General features: G+C 38.4%; 1 protein-coding gene across 7 annotated transcripts in view; it reads left to right on the top strand.

Annotated features, from left to right (window-relative positions):
* Positions 1–13,618, top strand: part of LINGO2 (leucine rich repeat and Ig domain containing 2) — a 1,147,525-nt gene that overhangs the window by 218,897 nt on the left and 915,010 nt on the right. The window lies entirely within an intron of this gene.

The raw sequence follows: 13,618 nt of genomic DNA, 5'->3' as shown, positions 1-13,618 counted from the left end.
TCAAATTATAAAATGTAATTTAAAAGAGAGTCATAATTGCCTTCCCTCAGACAGAAAACCAAAGCGAAGGAATTTCCTTTATATTTTTACAACTCTTGAAAGGAGAAAGATTTCTGTAAGTCATTGACAAGTTACATCGATGAGGATGTTTCAAAGAAATGGTAAGTTTTAGAAAAACTGACATAGGAAAATGTATGCTATAATTTTCCCATTCGCCTTTGCTGTAAAATGAAACTCTGTAGCAGGCTTCCCGTATATAAATACCCTGTCCTGGCTGATGACACAGTTTAATGGAGTGAGTACTAATTCTTTCTGTATAGCTAACTGGTATACAAGTCAAATAACTTGAGTGTCATTTCACTTTTTGTTACTTAATCATGAGGTTGTTGTAAGATTCCATTGAAATAAGAGATAATAAATGGAAAGCAACTACAGTTCTGCCTGGCACAGTGTGTGTGTGTGTGTATGTGTGTGTGTGTGTGTTCACTAATAAGAAACTTTATCAAAGACCTTATGATGTATTAGCTATTAAAATATATCATTATTTTGTTATCCATCTATCCATGAAGATTTGTAATTAAAGAAATGTTTATGTGAAAGATTGTCTCCACTCAACATAACATAAAGTTAGGCCTTAGTGTATTTTATTCATGTAGAAGACATTTGTTTGGGGCAGTTGCAGATTGCTGGTTGAAAATTTTTGAATTCTGGTGCATTCATTTTTAATGGCAGAATGCAGTCTCTTTTGTTCTAGATACTCAAAAGATCCAATGGATTAGTTGATCTAACTATCCTACCTGAACATTTTCAAACAAATTTCCTCTAGTGATGACAAACCAGATAACCGCTGTGTCCCCGTGAGTCAGATTTGCTTGGACTATTCAATAGTGGCTGACACCTTGGGAGGCTGTAAAGCATTCTCTGGGTGGCCTTCTTGCTTACTGAGTCTTGCTTCTCTAGTGGTAATAATCAGCAGCATTTCTATGGGAGTAGGTACCATGCCTGCAGTTGAAGATTACATTTTAACTCTGTGTTGTGAAATGGAAAAAAAAAAAAAAAGCCCATTTTCAATGTGACATTCTGAGAAGCCTTCAACCATCCTCAAGTTCCAGTGTGTATTTTCACTTTTTGATGGTGGAGTAAAAGCCTGTAAAAATAAAGTATGCAATGAAGACATGAGGCTAGAATCTCCAGACAAAGGCTCCCCACCCTCCCTGCCACCAGAGAACCATGGGAAGGGAATCTAGGCCAGTCTAAGACTATTTTCCATTAGTCTGAATTTTGAAAACACCTGCAAAATTGTCCATGTCCCTCCTACGCTGCATTACTTCTCCATTCAAGAGTTTTGCATTTGGATAGAAGCTCCTAAACAAACAGTCCCAAATTTCCACTTTACATTCAGCTTTGGATTGAGTTAAAAAGTTATTGTTGTTTCGTAGACATAGCATGTTTGCCACTTAAGGCCTTGTTTTTCTTTGCTTTTTCTCTGAAGTAATCCTGTATTTGCTTCCTGTCTAAGTCTAAGATACTGAGTTACTTATCCTCTCTTAATCTCGGTATTGTCATCATAATGTGAGAATCATAACAGTTACATTACAGACATTTAAGGATTACAAAGAATATGTGTAAATCACTTACTACGTGGAACATTGCTGATGATTGTACATGACATCTATAGATGTACATCTGCCAGTAGGTTTGATAACATGTGAATCCCCCAGATATTCATCAGCAACCTTTTGGGATCTTCCAGAATAAGGACAGAACTGATTCAAAGGATTGGGGTGATTCACAAAAGGTGGAGATGTTAGAGGAAGTCTTACCTTGAACTTAAAACATTTTATTCACTAATTATCAGGCCAAGGAAAACAGATTTACCTTAGGTTTCTTCCTATTACCTGTGTGGTTGTGTGCCTTTATCATAAGCTTTTTCATAGTTGCATTTCTAGACTAATAGTTCTGAGGCTTTAAAGTGTTTACAATAGCCTCAAGAGCTTATTAAGTATATAAGGTACAGGATGTTGTTCTCAGGATCTTATTCCATAGGACAGGTTGCGAATGGGTCTAAGAATCCACATTTTATACATGATTATTTAGAATAAGAACAATTCTGGAATATGCCATTAAATGAAACTTATAGTTTTTCTTCCTCAAAGCTGTAAGTTTTACACTATCTAATTCTGGTGTATTATTGTTATAGGTTAAATTGAACAACTTCACTAAATAGCAGTTAAGAGAAATAACTAAGAAACAGATATGCTTCAATAAGGATTCTCTGCATTTATTTGTCAATACAGTAACTTTGCAAAGATTTGGATTCCATGAACATATAAGAAATTGATAGAACAAATACAGGATAAACAAACTGACAAACAAACTGCCTTAGTTAATAACAACTGGGGTTCTGATACTTTATTGAAAACCTTCTAATAACCAGTTGCTTTCATGTGCTATTGGTTTATCAGATCTTAATTCCAGTCATCCTCAGTAGTCAATATCCCAATTGTAGGGGTGCCTGCATGGCTCAGTTGGTTAAGCGTCTGACTCTTGACTTCGGCTCAGGTCATGATTCTCACAGTTTGAGTGTGAGCCCGACATCTGGCTCTGTGTTGTCAGCACAGAGCGTGCTTGGGATTCAATCTCTCCCTCTCTCTCTGCCCCTCCCCTGCTTGTGCTCTCGCGCTCTCTCTAAAAAATAAATAAGTAAGTAAGTAAGCTAGCTAGCTAGCTTAAAAATCCCCATTTGGGGTGGCTGGATGGCACAGTCAGTTAAACATCTGACCCTTGGTTTCGGCTCAGGTCATGATCTCTCGTTTCATGAGTTTGAGCCCCACATCTGGCTCTGCACTGACAGTGTGGAGCTTGCATGGGGTTCTGTGTCTGTGTCTCTTTCTGCTTTCTCTCTCTGTCTCTCTCAAAATGAGTAAATAAAACATAAACAAATTTTAAAAATAAAATTAAAAAATCCCCATTCTTCAGATTAAGAAAAATAGATTTATATGAGTTACTGCTCATCAAGTTATGAAGTTAAGAAATGTCAGGCCAGGATTCAGTCTGGGCACCATGTCAGTGTGCAACCAGTACAGCTGCTTTGTAATCCTGGGATAATTCAACTTTGCAATCATGAAAGGTTTTTGTTCTGTGGCCGCCAACAGCATAAGCACATATGGGAACAATCAGCCTGTATTTGTTTTGTTTAAGCTCCTGAACACTGAAATTCACCCTCACCTCCTGAGTTAGACTTTGAAAGACAGAAGTAGAGTAGGCTTATTTCGTCTGCTCCGTAAACTACTCAGAAATAAATTTTCTGAAAAAAAAAAAGTTTCAAGTATCTTCTGCAAATTCTTGTTGTTTTTCACCAATGTGCTTGTTTGATTTTCACCAATTCTGCTGAGTGTGTGAATATCCTTTTGCAGTTAAATTGACTGTGAGAGATTTTTCCCTGTTCAATAGCTGGGCATATCACCTTCCTATGAATGAAGTTTCTAGTCTCCTTTGTATCTAGGTTTGGCTGTGTGTCTCAGTTCTAGCCAGTGTAATAAGAGGTACAATAATGCGGTCACTTCCTAGTCATGTCCTTACAGGGTGGATGCGCATCTTCTCCTCTTCTTCCTCTAGTGACTTGGAAAATGAATGTCAGATGGGATGTTCTGCTGAACATCTTGTATCATGCAGATAAGGACAATATCTGAAGGTGGTAGAACAACAACAAAGAAGGAGCCTGGCTTTTTGCTTAATTTATCGGGCAAAACAGTCCAAGATTGCTTCTCTGCTGAACGTTGTGTGAGAAATAAATAAGCTTTACTTGTTTACCCATTGCCATTGAGCCATTCTACATGGTGAAATATATATCCTAATGAATTGATGCATTCTTCTGTACATGTGTTACCCACTGAATACTTGGCATACTGTGACTCCTTTGGGAGGTCAGTCATAGCCTGAAAAGAAGCACAAGGCCCTAAGTAAAGAACGCTGTGGTAGTTACCTAGATATTGTGTGTCTAGACTTTGAACCATTTCACCTTGCCCATCTCATTTCTAACACTGTTTTCCTGACCACCCTCCTCCAGGCTGTTTTTCTTTTAGTTGATCCTCTTCCAGATCAATACATAAGTTTGTTACTTTTTCAACTCTCCTTGCTGTGGCATCTATCTTTCATGCATTCATGGTAAGAAGAAGGCAAATATGAGACCATAGGTATAATGAATTCTGAGAAGAACTTCAGGTCCTGGCCCTGCTTAGAAACATTCGAAGTAAACTTTCCAAAAAACACCACAGGCTGCCCAAATAAAATTTGTCTACAGACTACATGAAGTGGACTTTTTAAATTTCTGATACCTCGATAACAACATCCAAATCCACATAACCAATAAGATGTTCTTCTTGTCCCTTGCCTTTCACCCAACCCCTCAGCTGGACTATGCTCATTTGCATACAGGACAAAACAATTTTATTTTTTCATATTTCATATGTCTTCTTGGATCTTTATTTTAGAGAACATTTTAAATCTATAGTTATTTCCATAGTACCTAAAGAATGCCTTACCATCTTATGGATGCAGTGTTCTCCTGATTCCATAATCTAGTTGTTACTGAGTTATTATTTGGCTCCAATTCTGCTAGAGAGAATGCTTCCTGCATGGCTGGTTGTACTGACACTCTAGGATCCTGCGTGAGATTCCTTGGCTCTTTATCTTTCCTGTTAATACTACATCTTGTGTACCTTCTGACATGCAGAGTGCATGTAAATATGCTTCATACTTACAATATCTCCTGGTTGGTTGGCTACTACAGTGGTGACAGTTGATTATTCTCTTTGTCATTCCCTTGATGCTTCTCCTGTTTTTGAACATACTTGCTGGTACTTTCAACTCCATAGTCAACCTACAGTATTTCATTAATTCCCCTAAAACACTGAGGTAGGTATAATGACAATGCTTTAGTTACTGACTCAGCAGATATTTACTTAGTTCTTTCATGCTAGGCATTGTTTCAGGCAATGGGAGGGAAAATTCAGTTGCTCACTCTCTAATAGGGAAGATAAATAAAATAAGTAAATGTCAAACAAACACACACAGACAAAACTAAAACTTCTTTTAAGTGTTTCAGTATAGGGGCGCCTGGGCGGCTCAGTCGGTTGAGTGTCCGACTTCGGCTCAGGTCACGATCTCGCGGTCCGTGAGTTCGAGCCCTGTGTCGGGCTCTGGGCTGATGGCTCAGAGCCTGGAGCCTACTTCCGATTCTGTGTCTCCCTCTCTCTCTGCCCCTCCCCCGTTCATGCTCTGTCTCTCTCTGTCTCAAAAATAAATAAACGTTAAAAAAAATTAAAAAAAATTAAGTGTTTCAGTATAAAACTTAAGTCTTATGCAAAACAGCTTATCAGTGTAATAGTATAAAACTTAAGTCTTAGGGGTGGGGAGCCAGGGGGGGAAATTGTTCAGTTTTACTGGATGATGAAGAAGGGCCTAAGATCAAAAAATATTTCCTGGAGATTCTACTTCAGTTGAATGTAGAAATATGAGGAAACAGACTCTGACAGATTAAATGATGTTTTCCATAATGTCACAGCTAGTTATGGCAGAGGAGGGGGCAAAGATCCATACGCTGGTACTTCTGAGGTCATAGCCATGCAATCAGCATTCTTGCTGCAGAAATCTTTGGGTTTTGGCTATCTTTGCAATTGAATACTTTCTACATGTTGGTCCCCACCCACACCCCCATCACTATTCCCCTTGCTTCTCAGCACTTGCTTCTCAGTTATAGTTATACTATATCTTAGTGGAGGAGATGATATACAAATTCAGATGTTTTTCAAGGAAACAACTTCCAAATCTTCAGCTTCCATATGGACTCTTTCTTAACAGTGGTCCAAATGAGATTCCGCTTATGGTCTGCCAGTTCTGCCTTCCACCTCCCCTTCACAAATGCTCCTCTTTCACTTTGCAAAACAAAGGCAAGCTTCTCAACTTGGCATTACTTCCCTGGGTAAGGCATCCTGGGAGTAAACACCTCAATGATGATCAGCCAAGCTAAGATCCAAGAATAAAGTGTAGCCCTCAGAGAGACGTTCTAGGAAAGCAAAAGTAGTTCAGGGAACAAATAAAGAAGGAGCATATGATTTCATTCAGGTGGCAAATTTGTGGCAATCCTATTGTCTTAACCTACTATTCCCTACTTGATCAGCCTTCTGTTCACCCAAGCCTACCTTCTTCTGGACTCCCTCTTAAAGATGAAGCTTCAAACAGCTATATACCCAAGGTTTTAAGGAACATATATTTATAGCATATATAAAGTATGTAATAACTTAGAAATTACATGCTTTGGAACTATAAAAAATATATGCTAAGTTTGTGTTTGATGTCAACTTTACAAATGTGTGAGAATATGTGTGTGTGTATGTATATGTGTATATATATACATATATATAGTGGTGTGTGTGTGTGTGTGTGTGTGTGTGTGTGTATGTGTGTATTTTCAAAGTTATTTTAAAGAAACATATATTTGAAGACCTCCTCCAAAGTGTAGTTGCTTTCTCGGGGAGCTGCCAAGGAGGGTAGAAGGAGACATATCCCTGAGTCTCCGTCACTCCCTACCTCCAGGCATTTTCAGGCTTATTCTTGACGCTACTGGTTATTTGCTTTTTGGATAATGCAAACGTTAATGTCAACCCTTAGAAGATAAATATCACCCCAGTATTTTACAATGCTATTACTATGTTGTCGATTTACCACCATTTGTTCAATTGAAGAAATTAATAGATAATATACAGGCTATTAATTTTATCTGAGTTTTAAAAGTGTGATGCATATATGAGGGGCATATGTGTCAAATGAGTGAAAAAATGAGTGAAAGCTTTATCCTAATGTAGAAAAGCAATATAAGAGATTTAGCTCTTGAGAGCATGAGAGCAATTATACTATTATATGTCTAAGTATTTGTCTAGTTGTGAAGATTTATTTTCTGATCTAGTTAGCTTCCTTTGTCTTGGTTGGGTTTATCACACAGTATTAGATAATTTAATTGCACAGTATCATTATCATGTAAATGCCAGGGAGGCACTTGTGGTCTTGTCATTATATATTGCTCCGAGCTATATCACACTATCAATGAGAAAGGAATGGGAGTAAAGCCTGTTTTTTCTCAGTTTTGAAGAACGGCAGTAAAATTGTGATTGCAGCATAATTAAATCTGTATATCTAGATGCTAATAAATGCCCTGCTGTCTTAGAATTCAAAAGAAGTGTCAGGTCTCTCAGCCTTCCCTGGCACTGGTCACAATCTCTGAGCCTTTTTTTTTTTTTTTTAAATAGCTTTTGCAGCTAATGACTAGCTTGAAAACTTTCAGGAGAATTTTGCCACTTTATATCCTACATTAAACTCCATTATTGAATAAGCTTATTCCCCTTCAACTGTATTTTTTTACTTCTTCTTTCTTTTCTCCTTCCACCCTCCCCCCATCTCTCTTTTTTGTGGGGAGGAAGAGTGGTGGTAATTTGGGGTGAAGAGGTAAACAAGACTGTTCCTTTGAGGATGCATTAGTCAATTTTCTTCCTTTCAGGGGCATTTTAAGCAGGAAGTGCATAAATAAAATTAATTGCATAACTCTCTGTACACCTGTCAAAATCTTGACATGTGCAGTGCCTGTAATTGGCATTGTGTATTCAAAGTAAGTTTTGCAAACAGCAGGAGCACAGGCTGCATGAGAGCTGCCTGTTAAATAGGGGCGATCTCTGGGAATGGAGCGTCTGTCAGTGATCCTTCATAGTTATAGCAGCCACTAGCCAGAGTCTTACCAATGTGCCTTCCTCATTCCTGTTTCTTGCACATGTACTTGTACAAAATTTTAGGGCCTGTTTTATGATTTCATTAGCCATTGCAATATTGTTAAATGTCATGGCAATATAAGCAAAATAAAACAACTGTTAGATAACACTAGCGTCAATGACAGACAAACCCCAAAATATATAATAGCTTAAGCACAATAGAATTTTATTTCTTAGCCATTTAACTGTTTTTAAGTTTATTTATTTTGAGAGAGGCAGAGATGGTGCAAGTGGGGGATGGGCAGAGAGAGGGAGAGAGAGAGAAAGAGAGAATCCTAAGCAGGCTCCATGCTGCCAAGGCAGAGCCTGACATGGGGCTCAAACCCACAAAGCCAAGAGATCAAGACCTGAGCCCAAACCAAGAGTCACATGCTTAACTGACTGTGCCACCCAGGCACCCCTATTTCTTAGTCATATAAACTAAAAAATAAGGTGTCTGGTACATGGTCAACTATATTATTCAAGTAGATTATTCAAAGATCTGGGCCCTTTCCATCTTGTGGTTTGCTGTTTTTAAAATGTGACTTTCAAAATCACCCTGTTTTGTTTCATTTAGCTGGTGGGAGGGGAAAAGACATAAGGAAAACATGCAGGGGTTTTTGTGGGCCAGGCTAGAAGTGGCAGACCACACTTGCACTCATGTTCCATTGGCCAGAACTCACTAGTACAATGGAGGCTGGGAAAAAGAGCCTACTTGTGTGACCAGGAGTTTGGGCAAATACCTAACCAGAATCATCTAAAGTTTTGAAACTGTAGTCATCAATAATTGTATAAAGGGGAAAAAGATGACCAAAGTATAGACAGACACAAGGCAATGGAGAAATTATAAAATGTAACACAGTATTCCATTAATGATTTTTATAATTATATCAATCTTTTCATGCAGAGTGAAGAATGCTGATTAGTTTTGCAGCTACTGACAATTTAAACACAGCCACAAACAGTGCTGGGCCCCACCAACAGAGGTTAATTCTTACAAAGACTGAAAGAGAAGTCGGTCTGTTTGTTTCCTAATCTAGAATGGGGTGTAGAGGACTACAGGTCTCAATAAAGGTAAACACCAGCTTTTATCTCCACAAGAATTCAGGGGGGTGGAGATAGAAATGCACTGCAGTCATTCATTCATTTATCCCACACACTTTTGTTTGGGTACCTTCTATATACCAGATACTATATTTAGCCTTAAAGACAAGAGAAATTAATAAAATAGAACCTTTGCTCTCCAGACCTCACATGTTAGTGAGAGAAGCAAACCTATAAACTAATAACTATTATCACAGTTATAGTTCTATGAAGGCATAGTTGAGGGAGTCATTACCTCTGCCTAGAGATATCAGGGAAGACTGCAAAGAGATGTCCTTTAATCTGGGCTGGAACTGTGGGTCTTTTCAGGCAGAGGAGTGACTTTTAGGGAGCATTAAACCCATGGTCAAAGACATGAAAAAGCATGGCAGCCCGGGGGAATGAAAGAACATGGCATAAGCAGAAATGGGAAGTTCTTTTGCATGTCTGGAAAATAGAGAGTTTATAATAGGATGTTGGAGTCTGAGGAAGCCAGTTTGTGAACAGTGACTCCAAAGTCCAGGGTGAATGGAATAGTTGGTCTCTAGGGCTATTCTTGCAGAGGAAAGAGTGAATGATTTCCTGAGAGCCACTTCTTCACTATCAGCATCTTAGAGTCTAATAGTTTTCTAACTACAGGCCACAAGGCACTCCTCCTCACTCATCCCATGGTCACTCATGCACCACGTATGTTCCCAGGGAACTATGAAAGGGATATACAGCTACATAGGTAGAATTTGCTGAAATTAGATAAGTAGAGGAAAGTAATGGGAAAAAAATTTGTTTAATTTACTTCTTTTAATGTTTATTTATTTGTTGGGGGGTGGTGGTGAGCAGAGAGAGAGGGAGAGAAAGAATCTGAAGCAGGCTCCATGCTGTCAGCGCAGAGCCCGACATGAGGCTCAGGCTCACGGATCTGAGCTGACATCAAGAGTCAGGTGCCTAACTGACTGAGCCACCGAGGTATCCCAAGTTTGTTTACTTTAAATATAAGTTGCCCTTACATAAATATGACAAATCACAGTGTCCTGCTATTGAACAGTCCCTATTTGGTGGTTTAATTTCTTCCTGAGTTCTCTTGTTTCTTAATAGTATATATTCTAGGAAAACAGGATGAGTTGTCTTCCTGAGCTCTCTTGTTTCTTAACAGTAAGTATTCCAGGGAAACAGAATGAGCAAAGTCATGGAGATATGAAATATTATATGCGTTATAGTACATAGTATATAGTGGTTGTAGTAAAATGTGAGAGGAGAGGGGTGAATTGAAGAAGGAATAATTACGCACAAAAGGACCAACACTTAAATATTTGGAAAATTCTCAGCCTGTCCCTATTGCAGAAAAATGAGAAAGCCCCTTTTGGAGACAGCAAAGGTGTAGCTAGATAATCACTTCAAGAAGGGATTATCTCTGGGGCTCCTGGGTGGCTTAGTAGGTTATGCAGTTAAGCTTTAAGCATCTGACATCAGCTCAGGTCACTCACGATCTCACAGTTCGTGAGTTCGACTCCGCATTGGGTTCTGTGCTGACAGCTCAGAGCCTAGAGCCAGCTTCTGATTCTGTGTCTCCCTGTCTCTGCTCCTCCCCCGCTCATGCTCTGTCTCTCTCCTTCAAAAATAAATAAATATTTATTTTAAAAGGAGATTATCTATGGATTTTTATCAGCCATCTCATCAGGCCTCTATCAGGGATAGAGATGGGATTCTATCAGCATAGACAGTGACTGCTGGTTTGAACTAAAGGGAAGAGAGACTGAGTGAAATAATGGAAGGCTTTTGGGTTTCTGGGATTCCACAGGACAAGCCAACAGAGCTATCTACTATACAACTGTGAACCTTCCTTGTACTTCAAGAAAAGGTGTGATTCAGAGTATCAGCCCAGAGCAGTGGGGGCAAGGCTACCACCCATGACCAAAGGGGTAGGTTCTCCATCAAGGGCTTAAGGGGTATGACCTCTGCCCCAGTGGGATTGGAGGGCAGAGAATAAAGCCAAAGAGGAGTATTCTCAAGTCTTAAGATTTAATGGAATATGCCTTACTAGGTTTTGAACTTGCTTGAGACTGCTCCTCCTTTCTTCTTTCTGACATCTTCCTTTTTGAACGGTATTGTGAATTTTGTCTGTTTTACTACAGGTGTTTTGGAAGCATGTTACTTGTCTGGTCCCATAGATTAATAGCTAATGAGGAGTTTTGCCTCAAAATGAATTGTACCTAGAGTCTTACCCATTCCAGATTTAGATGATATTTTAGATGAGACTTTGGACTGGGAGTTGATGCTGGAATGGGTTAAGTCTTTGGGGGCTCTTGGAATGGGATGATTGTATTGTGCTCCAGAAGGACGTAAGTTTGGGAGGCCAGAGAGCAGAATGCTATGGACTGAACACAATCCTTCCAAATCCATACGTTGAAGCCCGAATTCTCAAGGTGACTGTATTTAAAGGTAGACCCTTTAAAGAGGGGGAAAAAAGTTGATAGAGGTGGCAAGAATAGGGTCCTAATCCAATAAGAAAGGTGTTCTTAAAATAAGACACACCAGGAGTGTGTACCCACAAAGAAAAGGCTATGTGAGGACATAGTGAGAATGTGCCAGTCTGCAAGCTAGGAAGAGAGCTCTCATCAGATACCGAATCTACCAGAACCTTGATCTTGATTTCTAGCTTCCAAAACTGTGAGAAAATTAATTTTTGTTGTTTAAGCCACCCAAACCCTGGCATTTTGTGACAACAGCTCTAGTTGACTAATACAATGTGTTCAAGTGTGAATGACCAGTTACATAATAATAAACATATTATTAACCACATATCAGGTAATAATATATCAAGCCCTATATATACATTATCTCATGAATACACTCAAAAACCCTTGGTGATAGTTATTGTTATTACTATTTTTTAGAAAAAGTTCAGGCCAAAGAGGAAAATTACTACATTTACAAGCAGTGGAAAACTCACTGTTATTCTACTATAATATAGTTTGCATGTGACCATCTTCAAAGAGCTTAACTTCTCTGAGCTTGATTGTTCGTTAAGTAATGATATGTATGCTGTCTCTTCAGAGGGTTATTTGCATGGTTTAAATAAAATGACAAATCCATTATATGCACTCTAGTCATGAATATCTTCACCAGTATCACTATCATATTTTTGTGACTTCTGTGTCCACTCAGATCCCTGACTTTTCACAGGACCTGTCTCAGGTCATCACGATACCATTGTCAAAGTACCTTACATATAGCCTTTGTTCGACTACTGACTTGTCATTAGAAGAAGGGTTTGAACATAAGGCTTTAATGGCATTCTCTTCAGGTGGTGGAAGAAGATTAGGTTCCTAATGATTTCATTGAATTTTTACCCCCAAAGGATATTAATAGATATATTGTGTAAACTTGTAAACTTATTTGTATTGAATAAAGGAGCTGAACCATGAAATAAATGTATAAGTCTTAATATTCATTTTATTCATGTTGAGTTCTATGCCTTTTTCTGCTTTGCTATTTATCTTTGTAGAGCAAAATAGTTATTTTGTCTAATATGATTCTATTTCTGTACATTTTAATTGGCTACTAGGATGTAGTAATTTTTTTTTAATGTTCATTTATTAATTTTGAAAGACAGAGAGAGAGAGCAGGGGAGGGGCAGAGAGAGAGAGGGAGAGAGAGAATCTCAAGCAGGCTCCATGCTGTCAGCACAGAGCCTGACATGGGGATTAATCTGAGAACCACGATATTATGAACTGAGCTGAAATCAAGAGCCAGATGCTTATCTGACTGAGCCACCCAGGTGCCCCTGAACTTTATTTTAGTAGGTTTTCTAACTGGAGTCAAATATTTCAATTTTTGGCAAACAAATGAATTGTAAAGTGATCAGATAATCTTAACAACAAGAAACAACTTTTTGAAGATGTTAAACCTAATGAAAATTACAACACACACACACACACACACACACACACACACAAACACACACATATACACCTTATAATTAACCCCTCTATGCGTCCAGAATACATATTCCTTGACCAACTTAGTTTAGCTATAGCTGCTGATTGCAGAATCTTCCCTATGCATATTTTGACTTTCATCATTAAGATTGAGTATTCTCACTTAGAATGCAAATACAGGGGCGCCTGGGTGGCGCAGTCGGTTAAGCGTCCGACTTCAGCCAGGTCACGATCTCGCGGTCCGTGAGTTCGAGCCCCGCGTCAGGCTCTGGGCTGATGGCTCGGAGCCTGGAGCCTGTTTCCGATTCTGTGTCTCCCTCTCTCTCTGCCCCTCCCCCGTTCATGCTCTGTCTCTCTCTGTCTCAAAAATAAATAAAAAATGTTAAAAAATAAAAAATAAAAAAATAAAATGTATAAAATGTATAAAATAAAAAAATAAAAAATAAAAAAATAAAAAAAAAAAATTAAAAAAAAAAAAAAAAGAATGCAAATACAAAAAAGGATTCCAAGTGTTTGTACACATCAAGGCTTATCATATTGTATTATTTAACTTTTATGTTGCTTCTTCCTTACTGTCCCAGGATAATATTTTTCTGTATCTTAACTGTAGGAGAGCCACAAAATGGAATAAGAAAAAAAAAAAAAGGTCATATAACAGAGTACTACACCAAGAGTTCTTTTAGCACAGAATGGACTTACAGTAATAAGGATTAAAAAAATAGTCATGCTGTTATCCCATCTGAATGTCTTCATATTAATCGTAGAGCTTTGGGAAATTTGAAAAATGAAAATCCTTTATCA

Source organism: Panthera pardus, unplaced genomic scaffold (genome assembly GCF_024362965.1).
Source record: "Panthera pardus isolate Hobbes unplaced genomic scaffold, ASM2436296v1 HiC_scaffold_20, whole genome shotgun sequence".
In the NCBI taxonomy this organism is placed as follows: Eukaryota; Metazoa; Chordata; class Mammalia; order Carnivora; family Felidae; genus Panthera; species Panthera pardus.
The sequence above is the reverse complement of the archived record's forward strand: the minus strand, read 5'-3'. Positions and strand labels throughout refer to the sequence as shown.